Consider the following 15680-nt stretch of genomic DNA (forward strand, 5'->3'; position numbering starts at 1 on the left):
CTTGAGGTCAAAGGCTGTAACTCTTACTCACCTCTGCCATTCATCACTTCTGTCCATGTTTGAACAAAGGATGTAATAAGGTCAGGAGCTGAGCGGCATTGGCAGAACTCGAATTGGGCACCACTAAGTAGGTTATTGCTGAGGTGCTGCTTGATAGCACTGTTGACACCTTCCATTTATTTATTGATGATTGAGAGTAGACTGATGGGATGGTAATTGGCTGGGTTGGATTTGTTCTGTTTTTTTATGTACAGGACATAATTGGGCAATTTTCCACATTGTTGGGTAGGTGCCAGTATTGTAACTGTACTGGAAGAGCTGGCTGGGGGAACAGCAAGTTCTGGAGTATAAGTCTTCAGTACTTTTGCCAGAATGTTGTCCGGGCCCGTAGCCTTTGCAGCATCAAGAGCTTCAACCATATCTTGATGTCACTTAAAGTGAATCAAATTGGCTGAAGACTGGTATCTGTAATGCTGGGGATCATTGGAAGAAGCTGAGATGGATCACCCATTTGGCACTTGTGCCTGAAGACTGCTGTAAAAGCTTTAGCCTTATCTTTCATACTGAAGTCTGTGAGAGGGTGTGTGTGGGAGTGTATGTGTGAGCATATGAAAGAGGGTCTGCGCGGGCGTGTGTGTCAGTCTGTCTGTGTGTGTGTATAGTGCAATGGGGTCACCTGTAGTGTGACATGAACCCAAGGTCCCGGTTGAGGCATCCCCATGGGTACCAAACGTGGCTGTTAGCCTCTGTTCGCCCACTTCTTGTTGCCTGTCCCGAAGTCCGCCTTGGAGGACGGTCACCCAAAGGTCCAATGTCGAATGTCCCGGACCGCTGAAGTGTTCTCTGACTGGGAGGGAACATTCCTGTTTGTTGATTGTTGTGCAGTGTCCATTCATCTGTTGCTGTAGCCTCTGCTTGTCTTGCCAATGTACCATGCCTCAGGGCATCCTTGCCTGAAGCGTATGAGATAGACAACGTTGGCTGAGTCGCATGAGTACCTGCCACGTACATGGTGAGAGGTGCCCCACATGTAATGGTGGTATCCATGTCGATATTCTGACACGTCTTGCAGCGTCTACTGTGATAAGGTTGTATGCTATTGTCCTGAAAGCCGGGCAGTTTGCTACAAACAATGATCTGTTTGAGATTTGGTGGTTTTTTAAAGGTGAGAAGTGGAGGTGTGGGGAAGGTCTTGGCAAGGTGCTCATCTTCATTGATAATTGGTTGCAGGCTGCAAAGAACATGGAGTAGTTTTCGGTCCTGGGAAATACTGGACAAGGAAGGTGAAGGGCTCCTGCCCAAAACATTGATTTTCCTGCTCCTCGGATGCTGCCTGACCTGCTGTGCTTTTCCAGCACCACTCTAAATCTTGTCAACGAAGGGTACCTTGTCGGTTGCAAGTCGTGTCTGTCTCCTGAGGAGGTCATTACGGTTCTCGCTGTGGTACATTGGAACTGGCGGTCAATGAGTTGAGCATCATTCCCTGTTCTTATGAGGGCAAGCCTGAGTACTTCCAAGTGCCCGTCACATTCCTCTTCATCTTAACAGATCCTGTGTATTCATAGGGCTTGTCCATAGGGGATGGCTGTTTTAATATGTTTCGGGTGGAAGCTGGAAAAGTGTAGCATCATGAGGTTATCCGTGGGTTTGCGGTAGAATGAGGTGTTGAGGTGCCCATCCTTGATGGAGATGCGCACACATTCCACATACTTTTCACGTAGGCAATTTCTCCTGCCTTCCGAAGATACACAAAGCCAATACACCTGCATGTCCTATCATATCAGGCAATGGGACTCAGGGTGAGAACCACTCTGGCTATGTCAAAGGCATCTTGAAACCCATTGTACAGGGGACCCTCATCTTCTGTTGCAACACTACAGATTTCTTACAGAAACTCATCACCCACGGATCAGTCGAACTGGGAACATTCCTCGTCACAATGGACATTTCAGCACTCTACACCAGCACCCCCCATAATGATGGTATCGTGACAACAGCCTCAGTACTCAACACCAACAACTGCCAATCTCCGAGCACCATTCTACAACTCATCCTTTGACAACCAGTTCTTCATCCAGACACATGGAACAGCCATGGGGGCCAAATTTGCACCCCAATATGCCAACATTCTCATGAACAGATTTGAACAAGACTTCTTCTCTATGCAGGACCTCCAACCAACATTATACACCAAGTATATTGACAATATTTTCTTCCTCTTGACCTATGGAGAGTAGTCACTGAAAAAAACTACACAGTTATATCAACAAGTTTCATCCTACCATCAAACTCACCATGGACTACTCTCTACTATCTGTCTCATTCTTGGACGCATGAATCTTTATTAAGGATGGGCATCTCAGCACCTAATCCTATCGCAAACCTACAAATAACCTCTTGATGCTATACTTCTCCAGCTTCCACCCGAAACATATAAAAATAGCCATCCCCTATGGACAAGCCCTGCACATACACAGGATCTATTCAGATGAGGAGGAATGTGACATGCACTTGGAAGTACTCAAGGATGTCCTCATAAGAACGGGATACGATGCTCAACTCATTGACCACCAGTTCTGATGTGCCACAGCAAGGAACCGTAATGACCTCCTCAGAAGACAGACACGTGCTGCAACCGACAGGGTACCCTTCATTGTCCAGTACTTCCCAGGAGCTGTAATCTACACCACGTTTTTTGTGGCCTGCAACACATTATCAATGAGGATGAGCACCTCGCCAAGACCTTCCCCATACCTCCACTTCTCACCTTTAAACAACCACCAACCCTCAAACAGATCATTATTCGTAGCAAACTGCCTGGCTTTCAGGACAATACCATACAACCTTGTCACGGTGGACGCTGAAAAATGTGTCAACACGGATACCACTATTACGCGTGGGGACACCTCCTAACATGTACATGGCAGGTACACCTCCTAACATGTACATGGCAGGTACACCTCCTAACATGTACATGCAGGTACTCATGTGACTCAGCCAATGTTGTCTATCTCATATGCTGCAGGCAAGGATGCCCGGAGGCATGGTACATTGGTAAGAGCAAGCAGAGGCTACAGCAATGGATGAATGGACTCTGTACAACAATCAACAAACAGGAGTCCCTCCCAGTCAGAGAACACTTCAGCGTTCGACCTCGGACCTTCAGGTGATCGTCCTCCAAGGCGGACTTCGGGACAGACAACAACGAGAAGTGGGCGAACGGAGGCTGACAGCCACATTCGGTACCCATGGGGATGTCTCAACCGGGACCCTGGGTTCATGTCACACTGCAGGTGACCCCATTGCACTATACACACACACACTCTCTCATATGCTCATACATACACTCCCACACACACCCTCTCACAGACTTATATCCCTTTACACTCACACACATACACACACTCTCTCACACTCATTACCATCCCCCACACAAACGCACACCCACAAGCACACATACATATATAAGTTTGTGGGGTGAATTTGTACTGCAGAATTACATTTTACTTTGCTCAAAACTGCATGAAACCATGTTACATTCTATAAATCAATTTCTTAACATTAGAATCAGTCTGACCATTGTGGCACAGACAGCCGCACACAGGGAAGCTAACACCTTCAATGATTATCTGGGCCAACATGACACCAATTGTTAAAGTTCACTTGAGAATGTAACTTTTAAAAAAAGCTTTGTGATTTACATATGAAAGAACTTAAAGCAACATCGTGATTCAAAAATATTACAGACTTAACAAACAATCCAGATCTTTCTTAATACATAATTTCAGTTACGACACACTGTAAACTTTTGCTATAAATTCCGTGTCTTACAGTCTTATTCTCCATAACCACCTGAGAAAAGAGCAGCGCTCCGAAAGCTAGTGCTTGCAATTAAACGTGTTGGACTATAACTTGGTGTTGTGCGATTTTTAACTTTGTACACCCCAGTCCAGCACCAGCGACTCCACATCACGTCCACTGAGGTGGGAATGGAATTAGAGCGACAAGTTTCGATTTTGAATGTGGTGAGCTCATTGTGCCAATAGTTGTCAGTAAAAGCAAGTGGAGATGAAAGAAAAAAAAACACACACACAAAGAGGTGGGTGGTTGAGTTATGGTGATTACGAATGGTTACAACTCGGAATGGCTGAGAGTGGAAAGGGCTAAGTTGAAATCCAGGCGCTGACTGTACGTGGGTGACTGCTGCCGCGTTTCCCTTTACAGTCAGTTTCGATTTTAGATGTTGCCACTTCCTGAAAGTGTCTGGCTGACAGTGCGCTGCGAGTGGAGAGCGCATCACCGACTGTAATGCGACGGTTTCCCCCGAGTCCAGCTTCAGCAGCTCCGGGAGGTAAGGCAGCTTTGACCGTGATTTATCTGGCACCTTGTTGGTGACCTGTCAGAAATCTCAGTCCCCTCATATTCATGGACTGACTTTCAGGGATAAACGTACGCTGGTTGCTTCGAGAACTTCTTTCTCTGTAACGCGCGGTTGTAATCACTAACCCGCTATGAGTGAAATTCGGGCGTTTTCCTATCTGAGGGCGAAAAGGAGAGTTCCTGTCGCCTTTAAAATGGCGCTGAGGTGTGCGATCCTAACATTGCTTGTCTTCTCTGTTCATTCCCAACATTAACTGCTCGACACACTTTGGTTTATTATTGTTGTTATGGGCCGGGCAGCTGCTACTGCCGCCGAGTCCCTGGAGTTGACCCTGCATCCTGCCCCTGAGCCAAGCACTGCACTATTGACATTGACAGGAGGAAACAGCAAAATGTAAGGCTCTGTAAATCTCTCGGTCATGTGAGTTTCTTGTGCGAGAGAATCGTGTTATTTCTCTATTGCTTTCTACAGTTTCCTCAGTAAATTTAACTTAACAATTCCTAACGGCACCAGAGAAGGGTTTATTGTGTCTCTTAATATTGCAATGTTCACCTAGAAATGACTGCTGGTGATGTCAGTGGATAAAAGCTCACCACGTTTACAGGACATTCCTTTAATTTCTATTAATAAAGCCATGGATTACCTGGATTAAAACAATGTTTGCAAGAATAGGGTATTCCTTTATTTTCTATTTATACAGGCCATGGATTAGCTGGATTAAAATAGTGGATGCAGGAATACCACACAAATGCATAAATAATTCTGCCAATGGTGACCATTGAGTTCTGGTAGATAAACAAAGAACGACTACAGATTAGTCAATGCATTTAACTAGTGAGGAGCTGGTATAATTTATCACCCCTGCATTGATGTCTCTTACCCCCATCTGTACCATCTCCAGATTTAATTCAAAAAGCTTTGAAATCTGGAAACAAACACCAGAAAATATCTCAGGTTGGAGTATAGTTTCACCTAATACATAGAGTCACAGAAATGTACAGCGCAGAAACAGTCCCTTCAGTCCAACTCATCCATGCCAACTGCTATCCTAAATTTATCTAGTCCCATTTGCCAGCACTTGGCCCACATCCCTCCAAACCCTTCCTATTCACATACTCATCCGGATGCCTTTTATATGTTGTAATTGTACAGCGTCCACCACTTCTTCTGGCAGCTCATTCCATACACACACCACCCTCTGTGTGAAAATGTTGCCCCTTAGGTCCTTTTAAATCTTTCCCCTCTCACCCTAAACCTATGCCCTCCAGTCTAGACTCCCCCACCCCAGGGAAAAGACTTTGTGTCTATTTATGTTTCATAAAAAAATGATTCATAATTACCATTGTAATCTTTGATGATATAATCAAGTTTGTAGTTGAAGACTTTAATTAAGCACCCACTGCATATTGCACTCATGGCAGATATTTGAAGCATTAGCAATTGCAAAATTATTAGAATTATATTACCACCAGAATACTTTAAAACTATTTCCTTTGAGTGGTGCAGTGGTAGTGTCCTGACCTCTACATCCAGAAACCTAGGTTTAAGTCCCACCTGCTTCAGAGGTGAGTAATAACATCTCTGAATAGATTGATTAGAAAAATAGGTTAAATTGTTAAAAATTTCAGTTGGTCACGATTTTTTAAGTCCTACTATTATAAAAAGTTGGACCTATTAAGTCACTGTCAAATAAAAATGTTTCTATTGTAATCCTTCAATGACAAGAATATTATAATGCAAAATAAAATTTAGTTTACAAAACTTGCTTCACTATAATCCAGATATTTTAAAACATTGTCTTTTTCCCAGGGTGGGGGAGTCTAAAGTTGAGGGCATGGATTTAAGGTGGGAGGGGAAAGATTTAAAAGGGACGTAAGAGGCAACTTATTCATGCAGAGGGTGAAATGAGCTGTCAAAGGAAGTGGTTGAGGTTTGTACAATTACAACATTTAAAATGCACATGGATGGGTATATGAACAGGAAGGGTTTAGAGGAATATGGGCTAATGATTAATTTAGGATATCTGATCAGCGTGGATGAGTTGGACCGAAGGATCAGTTTCTATGCTGTATATCTCTGTGACTCTATTTTGTGTATTGATCGCATTTGCTATGCACAGTGTTATCTATAATGGTTTATAATTGTTTAAAAAATGTAAAACATTTTATAATACCAAAATCCTATCTCATCATACCAATGTTTATAACAGAAACATTGGCCTAGGAAGTGATTTACACCCCAATTCAGGCGTAAGCTCAGTGGTGCCAATGATGCTGACAGCAAATGGATACATACACTGGGTCTCCTTGCATCATCAAGCTGTGACAGTCTGTCAGGAGAACTGGTGGTACCCCAAGAGCTAAATGTAGTGATCCTGATGAAGAGAAGCATCAGTGAGCTGTACACCAGACCTTCAGTAAGTCTGGATAGAGGGAGTGCAAATGAAAGGGAGGGCAAATATTACCAACAGCAGCCCACAGTAAAAGGGCAGATCCAGAAGAATCCCTGCTCCTCGTTCAGATGAGTAAAAATATTGTTAGCAGTTCCTTAAGTGCCTCTAGTTTGGTTCGAGTTAATTGTTAGCATGAAGGTCATGATGCAGTCAGTCACAATCTAAAGTACTTTTGCAGTACTCATCTGCTCCATCTGCAGAATTGTCAATGGGCCTCCAATTGTTCTATTTGCAAAACTAATCTTTATTCATAAATGATCTGCAAGTACATTACAAAACAATTCTAGTTGGACATTACACAATGAAAAGTTACATTTCTCAGTTAAGCACTTTACACTCTTGAATGCCTCAAACCAAATGCAAAACTGAAACATTTACTAAATGTGGACCAGAAACTATGCACATTTCAATGTTAGCCACAAAGTGTTCAATATGTTGTCAGCCCCTCGGTATATTATAGCAGACAGGCCTTGGATGGTGACCTTTTCCTACAGTGCTTTGGCAGTGGATTCCCCAAACTTTAGTTTGTCCCTCAGTCCTACACCTTAGAATGTGTCAGTCTTTAAAACTCAGTTGAGAACAACTCTTTGCACTGGAGGACAAACAAGTTTCAGACAGACCAAAGAGCATCTTTGATCAAGTTGCTGGATCTCCAGGCGCAGTTGATGTTTGTCTTGATGTGTGTCCCAGAACAGAGTCTATAGAGCACAGAGTCCTGCGTTACAGATTTCCCTGGGATGAACCTCGACAAAAACCTCTGCATCTCACTTCAGGGATTCTTTGCAAAGACACATTCCAGAATGAAATGTGTGCCAGTTTATTCACCAGTACTACTGTTTTGAAGGTGCAGAGAGTCCAGGCCTACATTAAAAATCTGACAGGTAGTGCCCTTCTCACCACCAGCCACACTACATCTCCGTGCTTGTTGGAAAATTCTGCCAGTGAGACATTCTGCCAAATTATTTTGATGGTTCCGCTCAGACAACCATCTAACAGATCAAACATCATCTTTCCCTGTGATGATTTTATGTACTGACTGCTGCATATGGATTTGTGGGTCAAAGATGCTTGCAAGTATAAATTTTTCCATGAGGGATAGCTGGTGCAATGTGGTCCAACTACTTTGAGTGCTCCCCTGCAACATGGCCAGACCCACCCTTCACAGGTAGAATCTCAGCATGTGGTGACACTAAATGATTGCACACTGACGGTCTAGGCACAGCTTGATGCAGCTACATACAAATGTGACCGTCGTAGTGAGGTTGACATTAGCACATTCTTTCACACTCTATCCAGAGACTTTGGTATGGTAACTCTACCCACCCGATCCACCTTTGGCTTCCAGATAAAGTAGAAGACGGGTTGCATGACGGCTGTGGTGCAGGATCAGGGAATGGGTTAGAGCTGTGCCACAAGCATGAACAAGAGCAGCTCATACCCAGTGACAAGGTTTTTATGCAATTTGGAGAGGGATCTGCACTCGCAAGTGCCCAGTTTCTGCCTCACCTTGGTGATATGCTCCTCCCCATTTTTAGCCTGCCCCTCTGAACCAGGTTATTAGCATTTTCAAGTAATCTGACATGATGGTGCAGAAGATAAAAGATTGGTCAACTAGCTCCCTAAGAATTTGGTCTCACCATTGCCTTGATTTGCCAAGGCTCCTGAGGTCAGATTGAACTCGTTACAGATGCTTATCAAGTCTGCACACTGACAGTGGATCTGAGCAGAAAGCAGCAATGTATCCATGTACAGGAAGCCTTGACCTGCAGGCCCCTGCTGCCCACAATTGTAATTCTGCTAAAGCCTGCATTCATCTTGGTGGACTCAGTGAAAGGCTCACCCGTCATAGTGAGGTTGACATTAGCACATTCTTTCACACTCTATCCAGAGACTTTGATATGGTAACTCTACCCACCTGATCCACCTTTGGCTTCCAGATAAAGTAGAAGACGGGTTGCATGACGGCAGTGGTGCAGGATCAGGGAATGGGGCAGAGCTGTGCCACATGCATGAACAAGAGCAGCTCATACACAAACAAGGCAAGAGAGAGGACAACCCTGCCTGACTCCAGATCTGATTCAGAAGCTTTCTGATTCCTACCCATTGATTGAAACTCCTTTTGTGTACAGCAGTCAGATCCAATTGCAGATTCCCTCCCAAAGTACATCTATCAGATAGGTGTGCAATATTCTGCCTAAAAAATGTTTCCTTGCCCAGGCAGATGAAACAAGTGTCCACTCTGTTGCCATGCACATAAGTGACCACAGTAACAGAGGTGAATCGCCAACCTTCAAACAGACTTGACCTTATTGACCAACACACTAGACAGAACCTCATCGTCTACATTCAGCAGTCAGATTGGTTGGCAACTCCAAATTTCCTGCCAATTGTTATTTCAGGTGTAAAGTCTCTTTTAATGCGGCAATTTTAATCTGGATTTGGAGTGCATCTAGTCAATCTGGCATAGGTGACTGTGCATGTCAAATCAGTTAGGTTGTCCAGGGTCATTCAGGCAATCTGCCTGGTCACAGATGTCAGTAGCACAGAAAGTCTCCGTGCTGCTGACAGAGTCACAGAGGTCTGCAGCACAGATAAACATGCTTCAGCAGTGAAAGGGATGGATGGCAGACCAATGGCAGTATCAGATGGGAACAGGAGGGGTGGACTCACCCATCCCCGGGCACATGGGTCCAGCTCAGACATGGCGGTCACAGGAATGGTGGCAACAGAGGAACTGAGACCCAAGAGTCCGGTACAGACATTCAGTAGCCTATTTCAGAGACTCTGGCTCATGTCAAACAGTGACTGGAGGAGCAACAGAGGAGGAACAAGAAGAGAGAAAAGTAAACTCTATTGCAGTAAAATCTTGCATTATGTTCCATATTTCAAGATGCCACTGGAGCGTGCAACACTTTACATATAACACATGAAAAAACACTTTTCATGGTATTCTTATATACAGGTGACAATCTAAGTTTTCTATGAGCTTATACTGGAAACCACGTGTAATATTTACCATCAGATTTTATAATGGATCATTCAAATTTATCTTGTTTTTTTAAAAGATGCAATTGAAATTTAGAAGTCCAAATTAAGTTTTTAACCAAATATGAAATTCAAAAGCTTACACTTCACAATAATGTTCTTAAATTTGTCTACTAAATTAAGTTTGATGCGTCTTAATGCATTCATGTGACAAGTTTTGAGGACCTGCAGTATTGTGGCCAATTGTGATTCCCTTACTTGAAAGAGTTGTCATTGTATTGGAGGCAAATGGGACTAGATAACTAGATTGACTCCAGAGATGAGGGATATGTCTTATGAAGGTAGATTGTGCAGGTTAGGCCTATCCTGTTTGGAGTTTAGAAGAATGAAAAAAGATCTATTTAATAAGATGCTAAAGGGCATTGACAATGTAGACATAGAAAGGAGGTTTCCTTGTGGGGAAATCTGGAAAAAGAGGTCATGGTTTTAAGGATAGCAGATTTCAAATGGAGATGAAGAGAAATTACTTCTCTCAAAGGGTCATGAATCAGTGGTATTCAATAGTGTATGGTAGATCATGGGTTGTTGAGTAAATTTAAGGAGAAGATAGATGGATTTTTATTTTGTATTGGTTGAAGGATTATGGGGAATGGGTAGGAAAGTGGAGTTGAGATGAGATCAGCTCGTGATCAGATTAAATGGTGGAGCAGGCTCAAGGGGCTGAATTGCCGATTCTAGTTCTTATGTTCTTATGATTCCTGATACCAGATTACCATTTGCAACATTCTCCATTTGTTATACTTGATACCAGATCAAAACCAGATACAAACAACATTTTTAAACAATGGATGTGCAGAGAAACAAAACAATACGATTGTGTTTCCTTCCTCGGGTATAGACAAAATCCAGTCATTGTTTGTCTTTTCTAATCCTGGCTCTTTTGTACAAATTGTTGAAGAAAAACTCACAAAATTACATCCTCTTCTCATAGAGTCATAGAGTAACACAACACGTAAACCAACCTTTCGGTCCAACCAGTTAATTCAACCATAATCCCAAACTAAACTAGCCCCACCTGCCTGTGCTAGGCCCATATCCCTCCAAACACTTCTTATTCATGTACTTATCCAAATGTCTTTTAAACATTGCAACTGTATCGCATCCACCACTTCCTCTGGAAGTTCATTCTACAGTCTAACCACACTCCATGTAAAAAAGGTTGTTCCTCATGTCTTTTTTAAATCTTTCTCCTCTCATCTTAAAAATATGCCCCCTAACAAATATTATTGTGAAAAAGAGTCCGAGGAAGAAAGTATTTCCTGCAAACCTGAAGGTACCAATTTGGTTCTTATCCTATCTTTACTGTTCCATTTTCTCATCTCAAAACAACCTTAGCTAAGTGTTTCCTAACATGACCATGGAAATATAGAAATCATACACCCTATAGTTTCAGCAAACAATTAAAGCACTGTGTCAGCTAAAATTGAACCTCGGAGAAACCAGAAATGAATAACTTTGAGCCATTACATTTCTTCTAGTTTCAATAGAAATTTATGAAAACTTTACATACTATCAAATTAAATCTTCATCTCACATTGCTTACTTTGGTACATTATCCACTGCAACATATTGGAGCCCAGTTCAACAGCTCATAAACTTTAAAAATTCTCATTCTTATAATTAATTCCCTCCATGCCCACTCTATTCATTGTAATTTCCTCCAGCCCGACAAACCTTACATGATCTTTGCACTTCATCAATTCTAGCCTCTTCTACATCCCTGCTTTTAATGGCGTTACTTTTGATGCCTGTGCTTTCATCTGCTGAGGCTGTAATCTCTGAAACTTCATTCCTAAACCTGTCCACCTTTGCTTGTTTCAGATGCTCCTTAATATTTACTTCTGTCTATGCTTTTGGTCATCTGTCCTATTACCTCATTACATGCTTTGGTGTCTCATTTTGTCTGTTGTTGGATTTGTGAACAGCCTTGAGATTTCCTATATTTGAGGTGCAATATAAATATAACTTTCTGATTGTTATACACTTGAAAGTTTCACCTTCACCCAAAGACCCAGTCTTGGACTTAACAGTTGATTTAGATGCCTTCACATGGTATTAATAGATGGTAAAAGGCTCAAAATGAGGTTGGCGGTTGACTGCCTCATTAACACTGGCAAGGTGTTTGTCCCTATTTTGAAAGTTGCAACCTCCACTTCAATATGGAAATTGGTTGTCATGTGATACATACAGGACTGCAAATGTTATTTTTTGTTGGGCCTTGATTGAGTCTGCACCATGCAATCTATGCTCAGCTTCGTGGGCAAATGAAACTGAAAAGGCCCACCAAAATGAAAATGTTGAATTATTCTGTGAGCTGCTGAGGTGCAGGTTTGTTTTTCTGGTGCTACCACCCAGAAACCCACCCTCCACGTTTATAATCCCCTCCTGCAATTTACATTTTATCAACTTCTCAAAACCTGATTCTAAGGCCTCAGTCAAGCAGGCTGAGTACTAGGGCCTCAAAATGATAGGGTTCTGAACCTTTTGGTCTATTGATAGTTGCTCAAAATGATTTACCTGACTTAGCTGCAGCCCAACAATTTCTTGCAATGCATCAGTAGTATTTAGGTACCCAGACAATTAAACGCCATTCTTCGGTGTCTATATTAAATCTGTGTCCTTCACAAATACATAATTTGAAGAAGTGCTAGGCTCAAGCTGTTACTATCACTCAGTAATTTCACATCATGTGTAATATCAATCAGTCACTTTAAAAATCATTGCTGCTTGCTAACTGACAAGAAAATATATACAGCAATCACAAACTTTATACTTGCACCGCCTTCTTCTTAAATTTGAAATTGTCCACTTAGTAAGATTTGTGGCGACAACTTTAAATACATCAAAAAAGTTGAAACTACTATTTTCAATGGTGAAATATGCCCCAGTGGATTACTTTTAAAAATGATCCAATTATTTGTTTAAGTGTACAATGGGGAATTTTGGTAGAATCATGATGTATCAAAGTCTCATTCTAAATAATGCAAATGTGACTGGTCTGACATCACAATAGCCTCTTTAATAATCAAATGGCAACACATGATATCAAAACAATGATAACTTTGCAAGATTGATTCTGTGGAAAAAAAGCTCTTGCAGTTATTTCATTTCATCCTTCTGGAATATTAATCATTTTTAACTACTCCAACGTGTTACTGCACTCTCTTCTGTACGAACTCACACTCACAAGGCACTGACACACTCGTCATCCATTTCTACAGCAGGAAAATATCATAAATCTCATAGTCTTCGTGTATGTTTGTGAATACCACTTTTAATTCAGCAGTAACAAATTATCCTAACAATATTCTAATCAACAAAATCCTCTCGCATATCCTCTATTTTTGAAAAAAAATGATAGCTTTAATTTAAGGTGTTGTACTATCACAGTTACTTTTTAATGTGGTACCCAGAAATTAAACCATGGGACATGCTGTTTTCAGTCTGAAGAGTTCAAATGAGGGGTTACAGTCTTATTATAAGGGATCAATCAAATTCTTTGGAAATGCCGATGCTAAAAACTATAATACTCCATCGTTGAACTTATTCAGATCAAAAATGATAAATTTTTGGAATCGAAGTGAGTCAAGGAACATGGGCGACAGTAGGAAGGTAAAATTGAGGTAGAAGAGCAGCGATTTTCATAGAAATGGATGAATAGGATCAAAGAGACAAATAACCTACTCACGTTCCAGGTTAAGTCTGATAAGATTTGAGAGAGCTGCTATCATGAGTGGCACACGTTTTGTTCATTTGTCTTAATAAATGTGTATCCATGAACTGTTTTTCTTTCCATATCCCATACTGGAATATAGATAAAATATATATTTTTAAAATTCACGTGCAATGTTGCCTATTAGTTTGCCCGATGTTGCTAAATCTGGTTCGTGTGTGTGTTTGGCTCCGTGCAATGAATGCTCGGTTTGGGGCGAGAGCATCTGCTGACGCTGGCGGACGGATGTGGTAGTGCTGCTGCTGCTGCCGCTGGCAGTGCTGCTCCTCTCTGGGAGCCAGCGGAAAGCGCGGGGATTTCCAATCATCTACCATTAGCGTCAGTCTGCGGCAGGCAAGAAAGAACTTTCTTATTTCCTCGCTGCCTTCTGTGGATCTGAGCTCGTTTCATTTCGGTCTGGCTTTCAAAATGAACATTTTTTCCTAGGTGAGAACAAACGATATCGAAAATAATGAAAGTTCTGTTTAGTTAAGTCTGGTGACAAATACATTCAAAGCTTTCATACCGCCTTAAACCGAAATTCACAAGCGACAGCATATTTCTCTCTCTAAATAATGGTGCAACGGCGGAAATCAAGAATATGCAAATTTGTTTACAGCCGTTGCAATGTTTCACTAGTCAATAAAGTAGGACCATAGGGTAGCCTAAAGCACTTTACAATCATTTAAGTACTTTATGTGAGTTGTGATTGTCGTTGCAACTTGGGAAACTTGCTGCAAATCAGATAACTTTTTTTCAGCAGCAATGCAACAATGATCCTGATATTGTCCGGAGGGATTACAAACTGGCTCGGACATTCTGTGGATAACCCACTTCCTCATTTTCAGGTTACGAAATCTTTTGCATCTACCTGAAAAGGAAGTTAGGCCTTAATTTAGCCTCTCAACCAAAAGAAAAGTCACCCTCCACCAGCAGAGCACTCCTTTCCTCAATACTGCAGTGGAGTATCAGCCTTCAGCTTTGTGCTCAAGCCCTCCAGCAGGATTTGAACTCGTGACCTGTTGACTCTCAACCATATACCGAACCACAGTGGTCAGGGTGGGGGAAACAATGTGTGAGAGAAAGATGTTTAATTTAATTCGTTTACAACTTTGTTCCAGTGATCTGAGATAGACGGGTTTTTTCTGTAATAATTCTACGCATTTAGCAGGATGCAGCAAAAGCCCTTTAACATGTCCCTCATTTTATTGTAAAATGTGTTTGTTTATATATAAATGACTGATGTCGACTCTCTTGCAGTAGGAGGCTGTTGGTAAAATGGGCTCAAAATGAGCAGCCACTCTACAGGTTCCAACAACACGAAGCTATGCCGAGGTTTCTGTGCAAAGTAAACTTGAGTGTAAGCCACCTCCCATCAATTGTAATCAGTTTGTAACTGGACAACCACATATGGCAACTGGGATTGTCACTAAATGAAGCATTCTTCAACTTTTAAAACGAATTGGTCGAGAGAACAGCAGGGCAGGTCATTTGACCAATTTTGTATTCTTAGGTTTCATTTGTTTGACTTCAGTCACCTACTGGTCAGGTGGTTATGGGCATGTTTTCAAATCAGGAGTAAGCCACTTGCTATACCACTCAATAAGATCAAGCCTGGCCCCTGATTTTTAAACTGTGACCCCTAGTTCTAGATTTTCCTGTAAGAAGGAACATTGTCTTTACATTTTTACATCCGTCGAGATTCCTCAGGATCAAGTTGCTTTCAATCAAGTTTGCTTCAGTCAACTTGACTCTAATTCTTCCAGTGGATGTAACTGTACCCTGTCCAACTTATTCTCCTAAGGCAACCTGCCCATTCAGGATATTGGACTAGTAAACCCCCCTGAATTGCTTCCAACATATTTACCCCTGTCCTTAATTAAAGAGGCCACTACTGTTCACAGTACCCCAGATGTGGTATCATAATGTTCAGTAGTTAATTTAATCAACCTGTTTGGACATGTTATGACATACCTCCAGTGCAAGTGGGACTTCAACCTAGATGTTGGGATGCTACCATTGTGCCATAAGACCCCTACCAATGCCCTCCACAATCAAGGCATAACATCTCTGCTTTTTTCAATTCTCTT

At 41.9% G+C, this 15680-nt stretch overlaps 1 protein-coding gene across 3 annotated transcripts in view; it reads left to right on the forward strand.

Annotated features, from left to right (window-relative positions):
- Positions 1-4039: 4039 nt before the first annotated feature.
- Positions 4040-15680, forward strand: part of LOC140482954 (TNF receptor-associated factor 5-like) — a 72089-nt gene continuing 60448 nt past the window's right edge. For 2 of the 3 annotated variants that reach the window (XM_072580743.1, XM_072580741.1), the window contains exon 1: positions 4040-4351. The gene's annotated coding sequence lies outside the window, so the exon portion shown is untranslated. Of the gene's footprint in view, positions 4352-13851; positions 14038-15680 lie in introns of those variants that run through there. The other variant, XM_072580742.1, reaches the window with a different exon arrangement.

Source organism: Chiloscyllium punctatum, chromosome 11 (genome assembly GCF_047496795.1).
Source record: "Chiloscyllium punctatum isolate Juve2018m chromosome 11, sChiPun1.3, whole genome shotgun sequence".
Classification (NCBI taxonomy): Eukaryota; Metazoa; Chordata; class Chondrichthyes; order Orectolobiformes; family Hemiscylliidae; genus Chiloscyllium; species Chiloscyllium punctatum.